The following is a 19823-nucleotide window of genomic DNA, read 5'->3' as shown; positions in this document are numbered from 1 at the left end:
TGGACAGGGGAGGCTGGATCCGTGTGGAAGGGTGTCCGGGGCATGTTAGGAGGATGTCTGGGGCAGAAAGTCGGACTGTCCGGGGCGTGTTAGGATATTAAGAATGTCACACGTGCCTTGGTCCCATTGTAGGGTGGTGGATGGGTTTTCTTGGCAGGGAGCGTTGTAGACGGCGACTTCCTGCCCATCCTTGCCTCAACATCCACCATGCTCCTCACTCATGTAATGAGCTGACCAGTGCAAGATTGCAGGGGTCCAGCTTACCGCCCCAAAAAGGGAATCACTCATTTCTGCTCCCGCCACCCAACCTATACTCCAGAATGGAAGATTCTGCCCATTGGCACCAACTGGTTGTCCATAATTGCAGGGAAGAGGTTGCCATGATTTCAAGGCTCATTTGATTCTTGACATCATGCTGGTGAGCTGTGGATTGCCAACTAGGTGGCCTGATGCAGCTCGTCGATTAAGCTGGCTTAAATCGGGCCACCCCCAACTACCGGGATGGCCTGGAAGGAAGGGGTGGCCCAAGGCGGCAGCAGCAGCAGCCCAAATTATTGTCATGGAATCTAGAGGAGCACTCCTGTTGCCCTCCTGCAACCCTCTTCCCCCCCCCCATCCTAGCACTACAGAAATAATTTTACTTGCCTATGCTGGGCCTTTTAGGTTCTATTGCCTATGGAATTGAACAGAGTTTGAACAGCGTGTGCTCCAACTAGTTGCAACCTAAAGTGGTAACTGAGGTTTGAGAACCCTGGTTCACATGTTTAAAGGGGCCCACGACCAAAATAGGTGGGTGCTCCAGGTGCCCGGTGGTAGGGTCCTTTTAAAATGTCAGCCGCTTTATTCAGATTAACAAGGCATTATGTTTACTTACCCCATTTTGCAGCTGTTACTGCCCTGTAAGTGCCAGGTGAGACAAATGACTATAAAATGTCTTATTTATGCATTTTGGGAGAGTTGCATTGTGCTGATTATTGGTGGTCAGATCATAGAGAGACAATGCAGTCCATTGTGCCTGTGCTGGCTCTTTGAAAGAGCTGTCCAATTTAATCCTACAGCCCAGCTGTTACCCCGTTACCCTTGCAAATTGGTCCTCTTCAACTAAATGCCCAGTTGCCTTCTGAAGGCTCTTACAGAATCTGATTGCACCGCCCTTTCTGGACAACCTGCTGTATGAAGAAATTTCTCCTCAATGTCCCCTCTAGATCTTCTGCCAACAACGGCAAACCGATGATCTCTGGTTACTGACCCACTTGCCAGTGGAAATAGTTTCTCCTTACCTGTTCCATCAAAACCACTAGGCCCTTGAGTCTCCCCTTAACCTTCAGATTAATATTAAATGCAGAGAGACTCCAAAAAAATGTAGCACAGAGGGATCTGGGTGTTGTGCATGAAACAAAAAGTTAACATGCAGGTACAGCAAGCAATTAAGGCGGCAAATGGAATTTTGGCTTGTATTGCTAAAGTCTTAAGAGTTTAAAAATAGGGAAGTCTTGCTACAACTGTACAGGGTGTTGGTGAGGCCACCCCTGGAGTACTGTGTACAGTTTTGGTCCCTGTATTTAGGAAAGGATATACTGGCATTGGAGGCAGTTCAAAAGAGATTCACTAGACTGATTCCTTGGATGAAGGGGTTGACTTATCAAGAACGGCTAAACAGATTAGGCCTTTATTCATTACAGTTTAGAAGAATGAGGGGTGATCTTATTGAAACATTCAAGATTCTGAGGGAAAATTCAGCCCATTATAAATTATATACAGCAAGCTAACAATGAACAATAAAAGAGCAGCAAATACCCGTTTACAAGGGCCCCCATGAATTACTTGCCTCCAACTCAAGTGTAATCCTGAAAACATTTTAGATTCAGTAGACAATGCAATCTGGACGGCTAATTTCAATCTTTGTGAGCGTATAATCTGCAGCCCAAAAGTGTGCACCTAAAACACAAACTGCAATGTGCATAAATCAATGTGGATGTCATGGTGTTTTTCATGACCATTGGGCGCTTTACAGCCAATTACTTTTTGAAGTGTAGTCACTGTTACAGTGTAGGAAACACCACAGTCAATATGTGCTCAACAGTGTCCCACAATCAGCAAGGTGATAGTGACCAATCGGTTTATATTTGTGATGTTGAATGAGGGATAAATGTTGACTAGAGATAGCTCAGCTGCTCTTTGAAAAACAATACTGTGGGATCTTTTACACTCACCTGAGCAGGCTGATGGTCCCTCCGTTTAATGTCTAATCCAAAAGTTAGCAATCTGACAGTGCAGTATTCCCTCAGTGCAGCACCTTGATTTTTGTGCTCAAACCCCGGAGTGGGACTTGAACCCAGTATGCCTTAGAGGTGAGAGTGCAACCAACTGAGCTTAAAAAATATATAATTTCCTTACACTTGTTACCCCAGCAGAGTGAGTCTCTTGAGTGTGGGCGGGTTAGGGAGATTGTATTTGCTTGCGACTGTTCACCTGTAGTTTTAGGTCCATAGAGGTGGTAAAATGTCAGACATAATGAATGCACCGTCACACCACTGGAGGGAGAAAGGATCAATATACTTAGTGTAAAAGCAAAAAAACTGCGGGTGCTGGAAATATACTCAGTGTCCTCAGCACTGTGTGGATACCTTGTACTCTCATTTAAATTTATTGCAAGATAAAGATGACACTTCCTTTAAATAAACGTAGCCTGATAATAGAACAGCAAAAGTCAACAACCGATGTTGTGCGTGTGTGAGACAGGGGAGAGCATTCAGAATAGTCTCAGACCTCAGCTCAGACAGCTTTTCACTGGAGCCTAGGTTCAAAGCATTTATTATGGGCCCGTGAATAAAGATAACAGAAAACAAATGCAGGTCTTTTAATGCTATTGGGAATATATTATTAACATTTTGTAATTTGGTACCTTTGGCTTTGGGCCCGGGTAGCTCACAGAAAGGATACTGTGTCTTATACTTCACACTGTGTTGCACATATACATTTACACATTTTACTCATTATCCTACCTATTTTCCATTTTGACAGTTATTACGAACTATTTATAATTTGGAGCTGTGTTACACACAAAACAACCCTCATTCAAAAGGTTAAAAGGTAATGTGATTTATTGAGTTGACAAATATGAGAGAAAACAACTTCACAAGAAATACCCCCCAACTTCCTCATCCAAAATGTTGCTTCAAGGGGTAAGGCCAAGAAAAAATGATCTTTCCCTCACGGTTTCAGGCTCAAGAGAGTCTGGATTGGTTTGTAAATAACTTAAAAATAAGTCTTTGTTGGTATGGCCAAGTTTTTCTATTATCCTTGAGCGAGCCCGGGAATAGAATTTATTTATATTCTACATTCCCCCTATTTTATGAATGAGGACGTAATTCAGAAATCTCCGTGATGTTATCACTACCAGTCCGTATCTGACCAATCTGCAGTTTATGTTGGGAAATATTGTTGCCTTTTTGGGTTTTAGGCGTGGATACTTTCGCAGGGTTGAGTGACATAAGACCAATCCCATGAATGAGGGCTTGCTCCCTGTAACCCATTGTTCAATATCCAAATAAATAGAGTCCAGCAGTTGAATAGAGAACCTGTGTCACATAGTTTTCAGTTTTCTCAACTTCAAAACAAACATTTTATTGGAAGTAACTTTGGCTATGGACTATTGGAAAGATATATTAAACATAAATGAACAGGATTAAATGCAACATTAGGTTTATAGTTCTAACAAATTTTATTGTTCCTCCTAGGAATATCAAAAATAACAAATTCTCCCACATTAATAAACTGCATCAGAAACATGGTCCCTGATGTAACAGTTTTCAGCAGATCAACCCACACTGTCTCCTTTCTATAATGCCTCTGAATCCTGGAAAAGGGTGCCAAATATAACTCACATCAGACAACTCCTGGCAACACATCTGTGAATCAAATAGTCTACAGGACTATCCAACCATCACCCCTTGATGTTCAATGGCATTACCATCACTGAATCCCTCACTATCAACACCCAAGGGGTTACCATTGACCAGAAACTGAACTGGATCAGCCATGTAAATACTGTGGCTACAAAAGCAGGTCAGATGCTAGGAATTGTATGACAAGTAACTCACCTCCTGACTCCCCAAAGCCTGTCCACCATCTACAAGGCACAAGTCAGGAGTGTGATGGAATACTCCCCATTGCCTGGATGAGTGCAGCTCTCACAACACTCAAGAAGCTTGACACCGTCCAGGATAAAGCAGCCCGCTTGATTGGCACCACATCCACAAACATTCACTCCCTCCACCACTGACGCACAGTAGCAGCAGTGTGTACCAACTACAAGATGTACTGCAGGAATTCACCAAGGATCCTTTGACAGCACCTTCCAAACCCACGCCACTACCATCTAGAAGGACAAGGACAGCAGATAATGGGAACCACCACCTGAAGCTTCCCCTCCAAGTCACTCACCATCCTGACTTGGAAATATATTGCCATTCCTTCATTGTTGTTAGGTCAAAGCCCTGGAACTCCCCAACAGCACTGTAGGTGTACCTACACCACATTGATTGCAGTGGTTCAAGAAGGCAGCTCACCACCATCTTCTCAAGGGCAACTAGGGATGGGCAATAAATGCTGACCAAGCCAGCGAAGCCCACATCCCGTGAATAAATGAAAAAAGGAATCACAGACCTCAGTCAGGACAACAGGCATTCCAAACAGTATTTGCCCATTCATATACACCTGTCACTTACAGTAGGTTCAAAAGGCATCTCTCAGCTCATGTTGGAATTGAATGGCTTGAACACCTTCCTGGGAACAGATTAATCTCTCCTCAGATGCTTGAGATGACCTGTGAAATAGGTCGAATTTTAACCCAGTATACTGAAGCCAGTAAGGTCTATCCTAGACAAACATTCATTTCTGTCAAGAGTGTAGAAAATGATGCCTGGGGTTGGGAAACAACTTGTTAGGAGGAGCCTGGAACATGATTGCAGTATTAAAAACATAAAGCTCATAATGAACAACTCAGTCAACATCTCCCCCATGCTCACCCCACCCAACCCATGTGCTTGATCTAGCACTGGCTGCTAAAACGGTATGACTCATTATATGTCAGTTAGTGTCACCAGATCCAATGGTTTCATCAATGGTAAACTTCTGCATCATTGCAACAGCTACTGTAAGTTGATCGATGGCAATAAGGATTCGCTTATGTATTCTTTTGGTTGAAACAATCTACTGATTAAGTTTTTCAAATTTAAGTTAATACTTTTTTGAATTGGAACGCATCACATCTGGGGATAAATGCAAGAAGCATGATTGCAGCAGGCTGATGAACTGGGAAAACATTTTATTCATTCATTAACTGGCTAAAATAGTGCCGCAAAAACACAGTTGTACACTGAAAATTTTATCAGTTTAAATTTTGGTAAATGTTTTATGTTGGAATTTTAGAACATAGAACATAAGTAAATGAACCAATCAAGTAACCGCTCCCCCTTGCTTTAAAAAACCTCATCGTTCAATTAACACCAGGATATATTAGCAAATAATAAGGTTACAAAACAAATTTGGCCACAGCATATTTGCAGAAATTGTGGGAATGCTGAAATCAATCGACCTGCAAAGCACGTTGACAGCAACGTATATTTCATGTTCATTGTTGTCTATTTGCCAACTGTAGCTGGTTAAGTTTTATTGTTAATCTGTTAGTTTCAAAGCATGAATCCCATGATCACAACAGATTTATAGATAGATCTTTGATTTGATTGTCCTAGGTTTCTGGATGCATGTCGCATCCATTAAATTTCAGCATCATGTTCTTTAAATATATTTCCTGTCATTGAGTAGTCATGTCATATGCAATCGGGAGTGCCACATGTCTGAAATTCAAACAGGTTCAGTCCACCAGAGCTGCACCTGTATAATCCTAACTTGGATACCAGTCATGTTGGCACACTGCAAAGCCTGAATTTTCAGGATGGCGGGGAACACATCCCTGCCGACTGCAGCAGCCCTGATGCCATATTACTCTCTAATGAGCATTGAAAGGCATAAGGTGGGACCTCCACCCCTCACTCAGGAGGAAGTCCCAACTTGGAGAGCTGCCGGTCAATCAGATCGGCCAGCAGCTCTCCAGTCCCTCCAGGCACAGTGCTGCAGTGGCTGGAAGAGGCACTGCAGGGAGCTGCCTGGCACTAAGTCCCGGGGACCGGAGGACAGTTAGGTGGCAGGGGTCCTAGGGTAGGGAAGGAAGGGCTGGGTGCTCACAAGGGGGGCACTCAAATCTCGGGGGATAGGATGGGGGGAATGGGGGGGGGTGGGGTGGGCAGGGAGATCCAGAGGTTACCGGGCCTTAAGGGGAGGGCATCCCCAGTCAGAAGGGGGCTTCTGATGGAGGTGCCCCCCATCTCCCTGCCCGAGATTGAATTTACTTTATTCCGTGTTTCCCCTCTGAGCTGTCATCCGCCTACCAGCCTAAAAATTGAGGCCGGTGGGGTGGGTGGGGGCTTCCCGTCCGAGGCCCTCCGCCCCACTGTAAAATCGCTGCCAGGCGGGGGCGGGTGGGAACCTGGATAAATCCCACCCATGCAATTTCATGCTCCCCCTCCCCACACCCAGCACCCCACCACCCCACACCCACCACCCAGCACCCACCACCCAGCACCCCACCACCCCACCACCCCACACCCACCACCCAGCACCCCACACCCACCACCCCACCCCCAACACCCACACCCACCACCCAGCACCCCACCCCAACACCCCACCCCAACACCCCACACCCACCACCCAGCACCCAGCACCTCACAACCCCACACCCACCACCCCACCCCCAACACCCCACACCCACCACCCACCACCCCACCCCCAACACCCCACACCCACCACCCAGCACCCCACCCCAACACCCCACACCCACCACCCAGCACCCCACACCCACCACTGCTGCCTCAGAATCTGCCGGGGTTGCTGGGGGTGTTCGGGGGTGTTCGGGGGTGTTGGGGGGGCAGGAGGAGCATAAAATTCTGGCCCAAGTTTTCAGAGTCCATGGTTTCTGACTTGCCAGTTCATTTTCTTGAGCAATTGTGCACCATCTCAAATGGAATTTTCTTAGCTACATCACAGGATAAATCAAACGTGGTGAGCACGATTGTACTCTACAATTAGCTGTCGATTGCATTGGTCCTGCAGGCTGCATTGGCTTTTTTGAATGGCCGTTGATCTCTTGCTCCCAGTTGTTCAGATTCATAAAACTGTTCACTGCATTTAGGATTATGGCCCCTACCCTGATCTTGAGCTGTCGTGAAGTCCAGTTTGATGCATGACATTGAACTTTCTTCAGCTTGGTGGTCAACTAATAATGCAAGGCTGGACCTAGCAAACAACTATTCTGCAGGTTAGCTTCAGATTACTAACATAGCTACTGCCAAATAAAACCTGTCACTTTACTGCTTTCCATTTACTTTTATAGTAAGTGGTTAATTGTGGTCTCCTCTCACTGTCTGTTGCTTTTTGGAAAAATACAGAAAATGAATTAAAAAGCGAGCGGAAATGTTCTTTGCAACTAAGAAAAGTGCCTGTAACAGGAAAGAATTGCTGCTTGTACCCTACAACTGCACAAATCACATTTCTCAGGATGCCAGAGGAGGCTTTGTGATCTCTTGAATTCTGGTCGCCCTAACAGATATCTTGCAGAATTTGAAGTAGACTATGCAACCTGTTACTTGCTTTAGCGTGCATTGCTGTCTTAGATTGCATCACCAGTCAAGGTACCTTTCCCCTAATGAATCTGAGAATGGAGGCATGGACACCCTGTGGGGAATTGTCAAGCAGGTCCAGTTGCTCTGAAATTATCTGCTGGTAATTTTATGCTGCAGTAGATGTGATGGGCTGCAAATTCAACCGCTTTCATGTGAGCCTTATTCCTGAGGATTTCTCACCCACACTTCTGTAGCGAAAATTACATCATCACAAACGTTTCTGTCACTTTTGTTACAAAACGGCCAGGAATAAAATCAAAGCTGGACGAAATCATTTTGTTCAGCCTGCTCTTGTGAAAATAAAACAGCACAAACTTGAAATACGGCTTTTATAAGACAGTTTTCTTTTCACACAATAGAGAACGCAGCATCACGACATGTCCTATTTATAAACACTCTGGTATAATCCCATCATATTCATAAAACAAAGTATTTAATATTGTGCTTATTTCAGTTCTCATGTTCCTGCTCTCTTTCCTACACCTACTATTGAAGTTATTTAATAGGTCATATTAGCATGTGGTCCTGGAGAGCACTCACTGTTTTAAAAGTCAAAGCTGTGAATGTTTCATTATTTTATGGGCTGTTGAGCAGGCCAAGACCAGTGAAGCTGTAAAATCCCAAATGCTTTCACAAAAAACACTTCCAGATTATTAAAGCAAACACAAGGGCAGCTCCTACTGTGTTGATTTGTGAAAAGAATTCATTATTTAAGGACAGTGGATAAGTTCTGCAGTCTGGACAACATCTGATAAAAATGTCCCAAGCTGTTAAACAAGTCAGGCAATCTTTTGGGATACCGTATGCATGTTTGTACTTCAGAAGCCATTTATTGTCTAATGGGAAGATATTGCAACTTCAGACATGGGATTCTAAAGAGCTGTTTACATTCCTGGGTTAATATAGGTCAGTCTTCAGAGTAGAAAACAATACCACAACTGTTATGATCTAGAATGAGCTGCCTGAATGGGTGGAGGAAGCAGATTTGAAATAAGGGAATTGGATATATATTTGCAAAGGGAAAAGAAACGTGCTGGGCTATGGGGAGAGAGCAGGGGAGTGGAACTAATTGGATAGCTCCTACAAGGAGCTATCACAGACATGACAGGCAGAATAGCCTTCTTCTGTGCTGTATAATTCTATGACTTTATGATAACATAAATCACACAACTTTTCAAAAGGGAGAAGCTATTAAAAATATTAACTTTGTTATGATGTGCAGATCTCCAAATACTGTTATCCCAAAGAAAGGAAAGGGAAAGTACCATTAGGAAAGGATGTGACCCATTTTAGGTCTATTATATGAAATAACATTTTTATTCAAAATTGAGCCACTTTGGCTTAGAAGAGCTGAAGAAAACTTGCATTCATCTATATTAAATAATACCTTTCACATCCTTGCACACGAACAGGGGACAGAGCACATTCTGAGGGAGACACAGCCAGAGTGAGTGTGGGTATTGGCAATTTGGTGCACAGTGGGAATTCGGTGCAGAGGGGAAGAGGTGCTCTTTGCATTTTTTCTTTGCTATCCACCTTCTTAAATCTTCAGGGAGTGGTCTTGCCCTGCTGCAGCAGTAGAGGCTACAAAGGAAAGGAATGACTGGTAAGTAGTGGTTAAGGTCAGGTAAGTATTTACTACTTTTATTGTTTATAATTTAAGGTCTTTTTGTGGTTTATAGTTTGTATATTCTGTAGTAACGAGGATCAGGAAAGAAGGGCCCTAGAGTAATTGATTTAAAAGGGTTAATTTAAAGGGATAAGTCATGGCAGGAGAGCTCAAAGCCATGGTGTGCTCCTCGTGCTCCATGTGGGAAGCTGGGAACATTTCCAGTGCCTGGGACCAGCATGTGTGCAGGAAGTGTGTCCAGCTGCAGCACCTGGAAGCTTGGGGTTCAGAGCTGGAATGGTGGCTAGGGACACTGTGGAGCATCCATGAGTCTGAAAGCATCGTGGATTGCACGTTTAGAGAGGTGGTCACACCGCAGCTGAAGGGACTTGAGGAAGGAAGGGAATGGGTGACCACCAGGCAGTCCAAGAGAAACAGGCAGGTAGTTCAGGAGTCCCCTGGTGTCCCGCTCGCAAATCGGTATTCCATTTTGGAGGCTGATGAGAGCACCACAAGCAGCCTGTCTGAGGGGAGGAAGAGAGGAAGAGCAATAGTAAAAGGGGATTCTATAGTCAGGGGAACAGATAGGTGCTACTGTGGTCGTCAACGTGACTCCAGGATGATGTGTTGCCTCCCTGGTGTCAGGGTCCGGGATATCACTGAACGGCTGCAGGGCATCCTGAAGGGGGAGGGTGATAAGGCAGAGGTCATGGTACACGTTGGTATCAATGACATAGGTAGAAAGAGGGATGAGGTCTTGCATCAAGAATTCAGGGAGTTAGGCAGTAGACTAAAAAGCAAGACCTCTCAGGTTGTAATCTCTGGGTTACTCCCAGTGCCACGTGCTAGCGAGCTCAGAAATAGGAGAATAGCGCAGATGAATATGTGGCTTAAGAGTTGGTGCAGGAGGGAGGGTTTTAGATTCCTGGATCACTGGGACCGTTTCTGGGGAAGGTGGGACCTGTACAAGCGGGATGATCTACATCTGAACCAGAGCGGGACTAACATCCTTGTGGGCGGGTTTGCTAGTGCTGTTGGGAGGAGTTTAAACTAATTCAGCAGGGGGAGGGGACACAGAATGTTAGCAGAATAGGGAAACATCATAATACAGTAGAACAAGTCAGAGGGAGCACAGCTGCATTACGTTTCAAGGGTGTAAGGCAAGGCTGGATGGCCTCTACTTTAATACCAGGAGTATTACAGGTAAAATGGATGAGTTAAGGGTGAGGATTGACACGTGGAATTGTGATATAGAAGCCATCACTGAGACGTGGTTGAGGGAGGGACAGGATTGGCAGCTCAACATTCCGGGATATAGAATCTTCAGGTGAGACAGGGGAGGGGGTAAAAGAGGAGGAGGCGTTGCATTATTAGTTAAGGAGTCAGTTACTGCAGTAAGGAGAGATGATGTTTTGGAGGGGGCATCGAATGAAGCTTTGTGGGTAGAGCTTAGGAATAAAAAAGGGGCAGCCATATTGTTAGGTGTTTATTATAGACCCCCAGATAGTCAGCAGGAAATTGAGGAGCAAATATGTGCACAATTTGCGGAGGTGTGTAAAATCAATAACAATAAGGTAATTATATTAGGTGATTTCAACTTTCCCAACATTAATTGGGATAGACATAGTGTTAAGGGCTTGGATGGAGTAGACTTCTTGAAATGTGTACAGGAGAACTTTTTAGTTCAATATGTAGAGGGTCCAACAAGGGACAGCGCATTGCTGGACTTAATTCTGGGGAATGAAGCCAGTCAGGTGGCTGAGGTGGTGGTGGGGGAGCATTTAGTAATAGCGACCACAACATGGTACAGTTTAAGCTTGTTATGGACAAAGAAATAGGCAAGTTGCAAAAAAATGTTTTGGATTGGGGGAGAGCGGATTTTAGTAAAATAAGGCAGGATCTGGCCAAGGTAGACTGGGAAGAGTTGTGGGGAAATCTACAGAGGAACAGTGGGGGGTGTTCAAAAAGGAAATGGGGAGGAGACAGGCTCAACATGTTCCCTCTAGGGTGATAGGAAGGAGTAACAAGCCCAGAGAACCATGGATGACCAGAGATATTCAGGTTACGATGAGAAGGAAAAGAGGGGCTTTTAGCAGGTACAAGGGAAGCAAATCAGCGGAGGCATTAGTGGAGTACAGAAAGTGCAGGGTGGAGCTTAAGAAAGCAATTAGGAGAGCAAAGCGGGGATATGAGAAAGCTCTGGCTGGTAAAAGTAGGGAAAATCCCAAGATATTCTATAAGTACATCAATGGGAAGATGATAACCAGGGAAAGAGTAGGGACCCATAAGGGACCAAGGGGACAATCTATGGGTGGAGCCAGAGGACATCGCTAAAGTGTTGAACGAATACTTCACATCCATCTTCACCCAAGAGAATGAGGATGAAGGTATCGAACTCGGAGAGAGAGACTGCGAAGTTCTTGAGCAAATTGATATAGGGAGTGACAAGGTATTGGAGGTGTTGGCAGGCTTGAAAGTGGACAAATCTCCAGGTCCGGATGATGTGTCCCAGGCTGCTGAGGGAGGCAAGGGAGGAGATCACAGGGGCTCTGACCCAAATTTTTAATTCCTCTCTGGCCATGGGGGAGGTGCCAGAGGACTGGAGAACAGCTAATGTGGTTCCGCTATTTAAAAAGGGTTGTAGGGAACTACAGGCCAGTGAGTCTCACGTCAATGGTAGGGAAACTATTGGAGAAAATTCTGAAGGAAAGAATCTATCTCCACTTGGAGAGGCAAGGTTTGATCAGGGATAATCAGCATGGCTTTGTCAGATGGAGGTCATGTTAACAAATTTGATTGAATTTTTTGAGGAGGTGACCAGGTGTGTAAATGAGGGTAGTGCAGTTGATGTAGTTGATATGGATTTCATAAAAACCTTTGACAAGGTCCCACATGGGAGACTTATAAAGATGGCACATGGGATACAGGGTAATTTGATAAGGTGGATTCAAAATTGGCTGAGTTGTAGGAGACACAGGGTGATGACAGAAGGATGCTTTAGTGACTGGAAGCCAGTGTCCAGTGGCGTACCACAGGGATCTGTGCTGGGTCCCTTATTATTTGTCATTTATGTAAACGACATAGATGACTATGTGGGGGGTAGGATTAGTAAATTTGCGGATGACACAAAGATTGGCCGGGCGGTTAACAGTGAGATTGAGTCTCTTGGGCTACAGGAAGATAGAGACGGGATGGTCAAATGGGCAGATAAGTGGCAGATGGAATTTAACCCTGAAAAGTGAGGTGATACACTTTGGAAGGAGTAATTTGACAAGGAAGTATTCAATGAATGGCATGACACTAGGAAGTTCTGAGGAATGAAGGGACCTTGGCGTGTGTGTCCATAGATCTCTGAAGGCAGAGGGGCATGTTAGTGGGGTGGTGAAAAAGGCATATGGGACACTTGCCTTTATTAATCGAGGCATAGATTACAAAAGTAGGGAGATCATGTTGGAGTTGTATAGAACCTTGGTGAGGCCACAGCTGGAGTACTGTGTGCATTTCTGGTCGCCACATTATAGGAAGGATGTAATTGCAATGGAGGGGGTGCAGAGGAGATTCACCAGGATATTGCCTGGGATGAAACATTTAAGCTATGAAGAGAGGTTGGATAGATTTGGGTTGTTTTCGTTGGAGCGGAGAAGACTGAGGGGCAACCTGATCGAGGTGTACAAGATTATGAGGGGCATGGACAGGGAGGATAGGGAGCAGCAGTTCCCCTTAGTTGAAGGGTCAGTCACGAGGGGACATAAGTTCAAGGTGAGAGGCAGGAGGTTTAGGGGGATGTGAGGAAAAACCTTTTTACCCAGAGGGTGGTGACGGTCTGGAATGCGCTGCCTGGGAGGGTGGTGGAGGCGGGTTGCCTCACATCCTTTAAAAAGGATGAGTACTTGGCATGTCATAACATTCAAGGCTATGGGCCAAGTGCTGGTAAATGGGATTAGGTAGGTAGATCAGGTGTTTCTCACGTGTCGGTGCAGGCTCGATGGGCCGAAGGGTCTCTTCTGCACTGTGATTCTGTGATTCTCAAGAAGTGCTTTATAATCAATGAATTTTTTTGAAGCATAACCACTACTATTTACAAGGTAAGTATGGCAGCCAAATCCCACAAATAGCAATGCTACAAATAACCAGAATAACCTGTTTCTTGTGATGTGGGGTGACTAATAAATATTAGCTAGGACAGAGGGTGCTACATGCACAGGAGTTTGTTCACCTGAATACGTCTGGTTTTGTTGTAAACATTCAAACAGGAAGGGTGTTCCATTTTAAATTCAAGCCCTCCGGACACAAATTACATTGTAACATTGTTTATACTTCAAAAGTACTTAATTGGCTGCAAATCATTTTGAGATACCCCAGAGAATACCAAAGGCACTATATAAATGCAAGTTTGTTCTTCTTCCCAATATAAAAATGGCAAGAACACTTCTGATCGCAGCCGTTGCTCATCTTGTCTTTGCAGTAACTGCACCAAGTTTCAGTGCTTCTCAATACGCAGGACAGAACCAGGGAATGTGCCTCTCTGCAACACTTGTTTATGGACATGGCAGGATCTGGAAGAGGAACAGTTTTCAGGCAGAGACAGCGAAAGTTATATTTTGTCTTTGTGGCGTTTGACAAAACAGGCACTCCTTCTCTCCAGATTTTTACATTCCCTTTTTAGTCCAACAGGTGAGATGCGCTTGCTTTCTCTGGAGGTGCTGCTCAGTTAATTGGTCCGGAAGGAATCTACATCCCAGCAGTGCAGGACCCATTTACATTTCCTGAGGGCATCAAAAAGGAAGGGAATTTTCCATATTTCCTGTCAATTCAGGGAGACCCCTGCTTTGATTTCAACAATACGCATATTTTAATAGTTCTAAAGGACATGTTATTAAGAACTCTGAAAGACTTAAATGCTCATTCCTGGTTGTTGCCATAGAAATGGTAATAATAAAAAGGTGGCTGCAGACATATAATAAAAATTCCAAATCAACCATGACTCACAAACCAAAAACCTTTGGCAGCACAGTGCATTCAAGTTTGATGTTAGAAAGCAGAGATTTTGAATAAGCTTCTGCAAAGTGTTTGCTATGATGCTTGTTACAATGATAGGCATTACGATACAATTAAATTGAACATTATTGTTCTATTGGGAAGAAGAACAAACTTGCATTTATATAATGCGTTTGGCATTCCCCAGGATGTCTCAAAGTGATTTATAGCCAATTAAGTATTTTTGAAGTATCCAGTGTTATAATGTTAGAAATGCAGGAGCCAATTTGTGCACAGGAAGCCCAGCAAACAACAATTAGGTATTGACCAGATCATCTGTTTCAGGTGTTTGTTGAGGGATAAGTGTTGGCCAGGAGACTGGGAGATCTCCCCTCCTCTTCTTTAAATAGTGTTTTACATCCACCTGAGAGGGCAAATGGACCTTTGGATGAATGTCTCACCTGAAAGACAGCAGCTCTGAAAGTGCAACCCTCTCCCTTAGAAATGCACTGAAATGTCAACCTTGACTATGTGCTCCAGCAAAGTGGACATCAACTGTCAGCACACTCAGTATTCAACGAGAGGTGACAGCGATATTCATCAGACACATTTGCTACTTTCTTATTGAGGAAATTATCAGCTGTTGCTCGCTGGGAAATTCCAAACTCAGTATTCATTATATTATGATCGTTTTAATGATTTTGAAGATACACTTTGTGCTTAATAAAATAGGGGACACAGATTTAAGGTTTTGGGCAAGAGCTGTGGGGAAATGTGAGGAGGAATATTTTTACACAGCGAGTGGTAACACCCTGAACCTCGCTGCCCACAAGCATGTTGGAAGCAGACACAATCAGTGATTTCAAAAGGAAATTGGATGGGAGCTTGTAGGAAACAACCTTGCAGGACTACACAGATTGAGCAGGGGAATGGGACTAACTGGACCTCTCTACAGAGAGTTGGCATAGACTTGATGGGCTGAATGGCCTCTTTCTGTACTATGTGACTCTATGGCTGAAGCTTGATCCACAATCTTCTGAGTCAAGAGTGCTACCGACTCAGCCAAGGGTGATATCTTAAGCTGATGCTCGGAGAGAGTTAATCAGTAGTTATTAGGCCTAATGGGGAGAATTAACTTTACTATTTTTTTTCTTCTGAACCACAATGGCAATAGAGCAGAAGATTTTTTTTTTTTAGCAACCCTGATTCTAATCGATTAAATCAAAATAAAACAATAAATGAGGATAGGTAAGGGGCATGGAAACCCAACTTTTTGACATTCCCATGAGCATTGTGCCAAGTGAATGGCAGGGTGTGCTATTTTGTCTGTGATTTCCTGAGGATGAGACAATGAATTCTGTGTCTCTCTGCACAGGGTGGGGAGTAAAATCAGCAGTTGAACTTCGCGCAGCATCGGTAAACAACTGGGAACAGGTCGCTCAGGCGCCCACACTCTCAACTAGCAACGGGGACATGAGGTGGAGAGACCTGCAGAGCAGGAAATACAAAATAAACAAGAAGGGAAGAGTTTTTTCAGAGTTATTCAATTGTATGTGAAATTGGCCAAGTTATATCCTTACCAAGTCCAGAAAATAGATTAAACCAATCGCACAGTTTATGGAATCCAGCCCGGGGCATCTTGCAATAAAGGTATATATTTTTACATTTTAATGACCATTGGCTACTCCATGGCTGGTTAATTTGTTTGTCTCTCATTTTATTTTGATATAGAAAGCAGATTTTCAGTTTACCTCACACCCAGTTGAGTACAAAATGTGCTCTTAAAAGGATCTGAGCCAGCTATGGAAGCTTCAACCAAGACTCAGAGCTTTTCTTTATTGATAGAGTTTGTTGACTTTGTTCAGTCTCAACGCTCACCTCACACCCCCAGTGACCTAGCTGTCTCCTATTTATACGTGCTAAAGGACTTAATTAAATAGTGCCCTCCAGCTGTGTATCCTAATAATATACCCTTAGCAAAATGGGCCAACTTATTAAAGGCATGTTCCACAATGAGGTTCTGGAATAGTCTTAAAAATAAATGTTGTTCTAGAGGAGAAGTGGAGTACTCATGTAAAATAAATAGAAACAATTGTAAAATACAACTCCTTGCTGATTTGACATATTTATATTGAAAAGCCAGTGGAAGCTTACAATGTCAAATCTGACTGACAGCGTAGGAAATCACTGCTCCTGAAAGCAGATAGAATCACATCCTTAACTGCTTCTGGATGCCAATTTTAGCACTGGAAGCATGTCATGGGCTCAGTTTAAGTCAGAACAAGTACTCGACTGTTAACATTGAAAATTAAAACACAAAACCCCAGTGATTATCTAAAAATTCACTGTTTTCAGTTATATTTTTCAGATCAAATGTGTTGCGTTTGGTGTGTGGGCTCAATTGTGTCAGTTACAAGAAAACAATGTCAAGTCCACATGTACTCATAATAATAGATATTGCAATATTCCCAAGTAGAGTGAATTCTTGGCAATAAAGCATTCGGACAATGAAGAGAGGCTTTGAACTTTGTAGTGGCAGTTAGATACCGCAAGTAAAGCAAAGCTTAGTAAAGTACATTTTACCAGCAGTGATTTTCCTGTAATAAATGCTTGTTCCATTCAAGTTTTCAGGATGATAGCAGGACACCTGCCTGTCAAAGAAATACCACTCTGACTGATTTTGTGGTAGTCTGCAAGAGTGGATCAATGATCAAAGCCTCTTCCTTTTTGTGGAACAATGGGAGAGGGAGGATGGTAAGGTCAGAGGTGGCTCACACTAGGCTAATGTCACATAATTTTCAATGCCTGGTTACAGAGCATCTGACGGCATCTTCCCAGTACCTGCTCTGCCCAGGTATGGTGGGTGGTACAGAGAGACCTATGAGAGGGGAAGACACACAGTATAAGATAGCTTGCAACAGAGACAAACACTCATGTACTGTTACTATTCAGGAACTATTCATACATAGTGGGATCATTCAAGAACACTAATAAGATTGTTTAGACAAGTCTGAAAACAAAACACCATCACAGCCCTGTGTAGCACCTTTCTAACAGATAGAATATGTAAAAGCGAATTGAAAAGACTTAGGAGATAGAAAGCGAAAATACAATCCCTATTTATAGAAGTCACTTACATATCCTGCTCTATGAAAATGAAGCAGCCATGTATTTAAAAAAGGATGCTTTCAGATCTCTATCTCTACTGCTCCCCTGCCTGACCTCCCCATGTCTGTCATTATTCCATATCAGCTCACAGGAAGCACCTTTCATTGGGTGCGTTAATCTTCATTGCGGACTTCTAATAAGGAGCAATCTGCTAGCGTAATATATTCCAACTATTGACTGGGGAAAGGCAAGTTCTAAAGTTAATTTCAGAATTATTCAATTGCATGTGAAATTGGCCAATTTAATATCCTTACTAAGTCCAGCAAATAGATTAAACTAATTACATGTTTCATCTCAGGTCTAGGACTCCTGCATGCAACATTCAAAATTCTTAGGCTACCCCATGTAAGGGGTTGCTATCTGGTTCTTGGTATTTTTCTAAGCCAATCTTTACCATTTGCGAAACTAAGTATACTATCTAACATTGAAATATTAGATGCCGTATTGTCATTCATAGTGCATATTTTAATTAGCATATCCTGCGTATAACTTTGCAACAAGTCATGATGAAATCATGCTCAGAATCTGGAATAGGCAATGCTTATAAGCAAATGAGATTACATTATTTAATACATTTGTTACACTTTCAATATATTTGTTCCATCCATTGTAATGATCTGGAAAATCCACCAGATGGTGTCTCTTTAGTACTAAAGTGCAGGACTCATTTTAAGGTCCAATGCATAGCCCGATATTCTCGGCACTGCCACAGCAAGTGTAGCCTTCGGCAGACTTTGAACATCAGCCTGGGAACAAAGATATGTAAGTCTGCCTACCACAATGAAAATCTATAGATCAACAGTCCTGCTCACTCTGTTCTACACATGCAAGACTTGGACTATGTACCAGGGTCATGCCAAGAAGCTCAACAACTTTCACTCAAGCTGCCTGAAGAAGCTTCTGAAAATCAGACAGTGAGGTGCTCACCGAGCTGCCATGCCAAGCATCCACGCCATATTGAGACAGTCACAACTGAGCTGGGCTGGTCATGCAGCCAGAATGCCTGGCACTCTCTTACCAGAGCAAGTCTTCTATGGAGAGCTTGAGTCTGGGCTGCACTATCATTGGTGGTCAAAGGAAGCAGTGCAAGGGACACTCCAAAGCCTTCACTTAAGAGTTTTGATATTGATTTCAAGCCCTGGGGGAAAATCACAGCACCTGGTGCAACCAAATAAAAACAGCAGAGCCTTCTTCAAAAGCAAGCTTATAGCGAGAGGCAGCAAGAAAACACAGGGGGAATAAAACCCCGAGCCCGCAACTCATCCAAAACTTAATCGTCTGTGGTACCCGGTCCTATTTGCAACAGAACCTTCTGGGTGCTGATCAGCCTTAGCAGTCAGCTACGTACCCACTGGAACTCTTACCAAATGGTGAACATGGTCATCTTCACCTCGAAGGATAAACAAGGAAAGAGAAGATGATCACGGAACCATCACAGAATTAGACTAACTGCGCAAAGTCTACTTAAACTTTCTGATAAAATTCACTGATGATTTCACTACTAACATTGTTCTGTTAATTATGTCCCCAGACTTCTTTCAAAGTAACAGAGGGAATTGTAGCTCAGATAATTTGCACCACAATGAATGATGTTTGACGCTATTTATGTTGAATATTAATTTTAGTAAGGTGAGTAAAGTTATTCTATTTGGCATGATTTTTTTAACCGTTCTTTTGACAGAAACACCAAAAAAAGCACAACCTCAAAACAAATGGCTGAAGCAGGTAAAGAATGGCCTGTATTCTCCTCAGAGAAGGAATCCTGTTATGTCGCTGTAACTTCACCAGTATGGAAAGAGTGGGAGAAATTCTGAGGAAATTCCTGGGCTAAGTAGATATCCAGGGTTTCAGCAGTTTAGGAACTATCCAGTTACACAGGGAAACATTCTCAGTTCTGTTCCCAACCAGATATCCACCCAGCAGTGTTTTATTTTAACTAAATTGAGATGGGATTAATAACCACTTCACATATTCACCTCTCTGTGGGGACAAAACAATATGTTAGTCACAGACAAAAGCAAAATACTGCAGATGCTGGAAATCTGCGGTATAAACGTTAAATGCTGGAAATATTTGGCAGCTTCTGTGGGAGAGAGTAACAGAGTTGAAGGGCCTAACTTTAGCTCACTCAAAACTCATTTTCTTCATCACAGAGTTAAAATTGGGCCCAAACATTTCTGGCCTGTGACTTTGTCAGTTCTGCCGACCTGAAACATCGACCTGAAACGTTAACTCTTTTTCTCTCTCCCCAGAGGTTGGTCGATCTGTTGAATATTTGCAGCATTTCCTGTTTATATTTTATATGCTAATTCGGTTTGCAAACCTTT

General features: G+C 43.4%; 1 long non-coding RNA gene across 1 annotated transcript in view; it reads left to right on the top strand.

Annotated features, from left to right (window-relative positions):
* The window catches only part of LOC144685408 (uncharacterized), a 1061419-nt gene extending 1056224 nt beyond the window's left edge, over window positions 1–5195 (top strand). Inside the window, exon 2 of the long non-coding RNA XR_013577719.1 lies at window positions 4658–5195. This is a non-coding gene — a long non-coding RNA (uncharacterized LOC144685408). The remainder of the gene's footprint in view (window positions 1–4657) is intronic.
* Window positions 5196–19823: the final 14628 nt, after the last annotated feature.

Source organism: Cetorhinus maximus, chromosome 10 (genome assembly GCF_964194155.1).
Source record: "Cetorhinus maximus chromosome 10, sCetMax3.hap1.1, whole genome shotgun sequence".
NCBI lineage: Eukaryota > Metazoa > Chordata > Chondrichthyes > Lamniformes > Cetorhinidae > Cetorhinus > Cetorhinus maximus.
The sequence above is the reverse complement of the archived record's forward strand: the minus strand, read 5'-3'. Positions and strand labels throughout refer to the sequence as shown.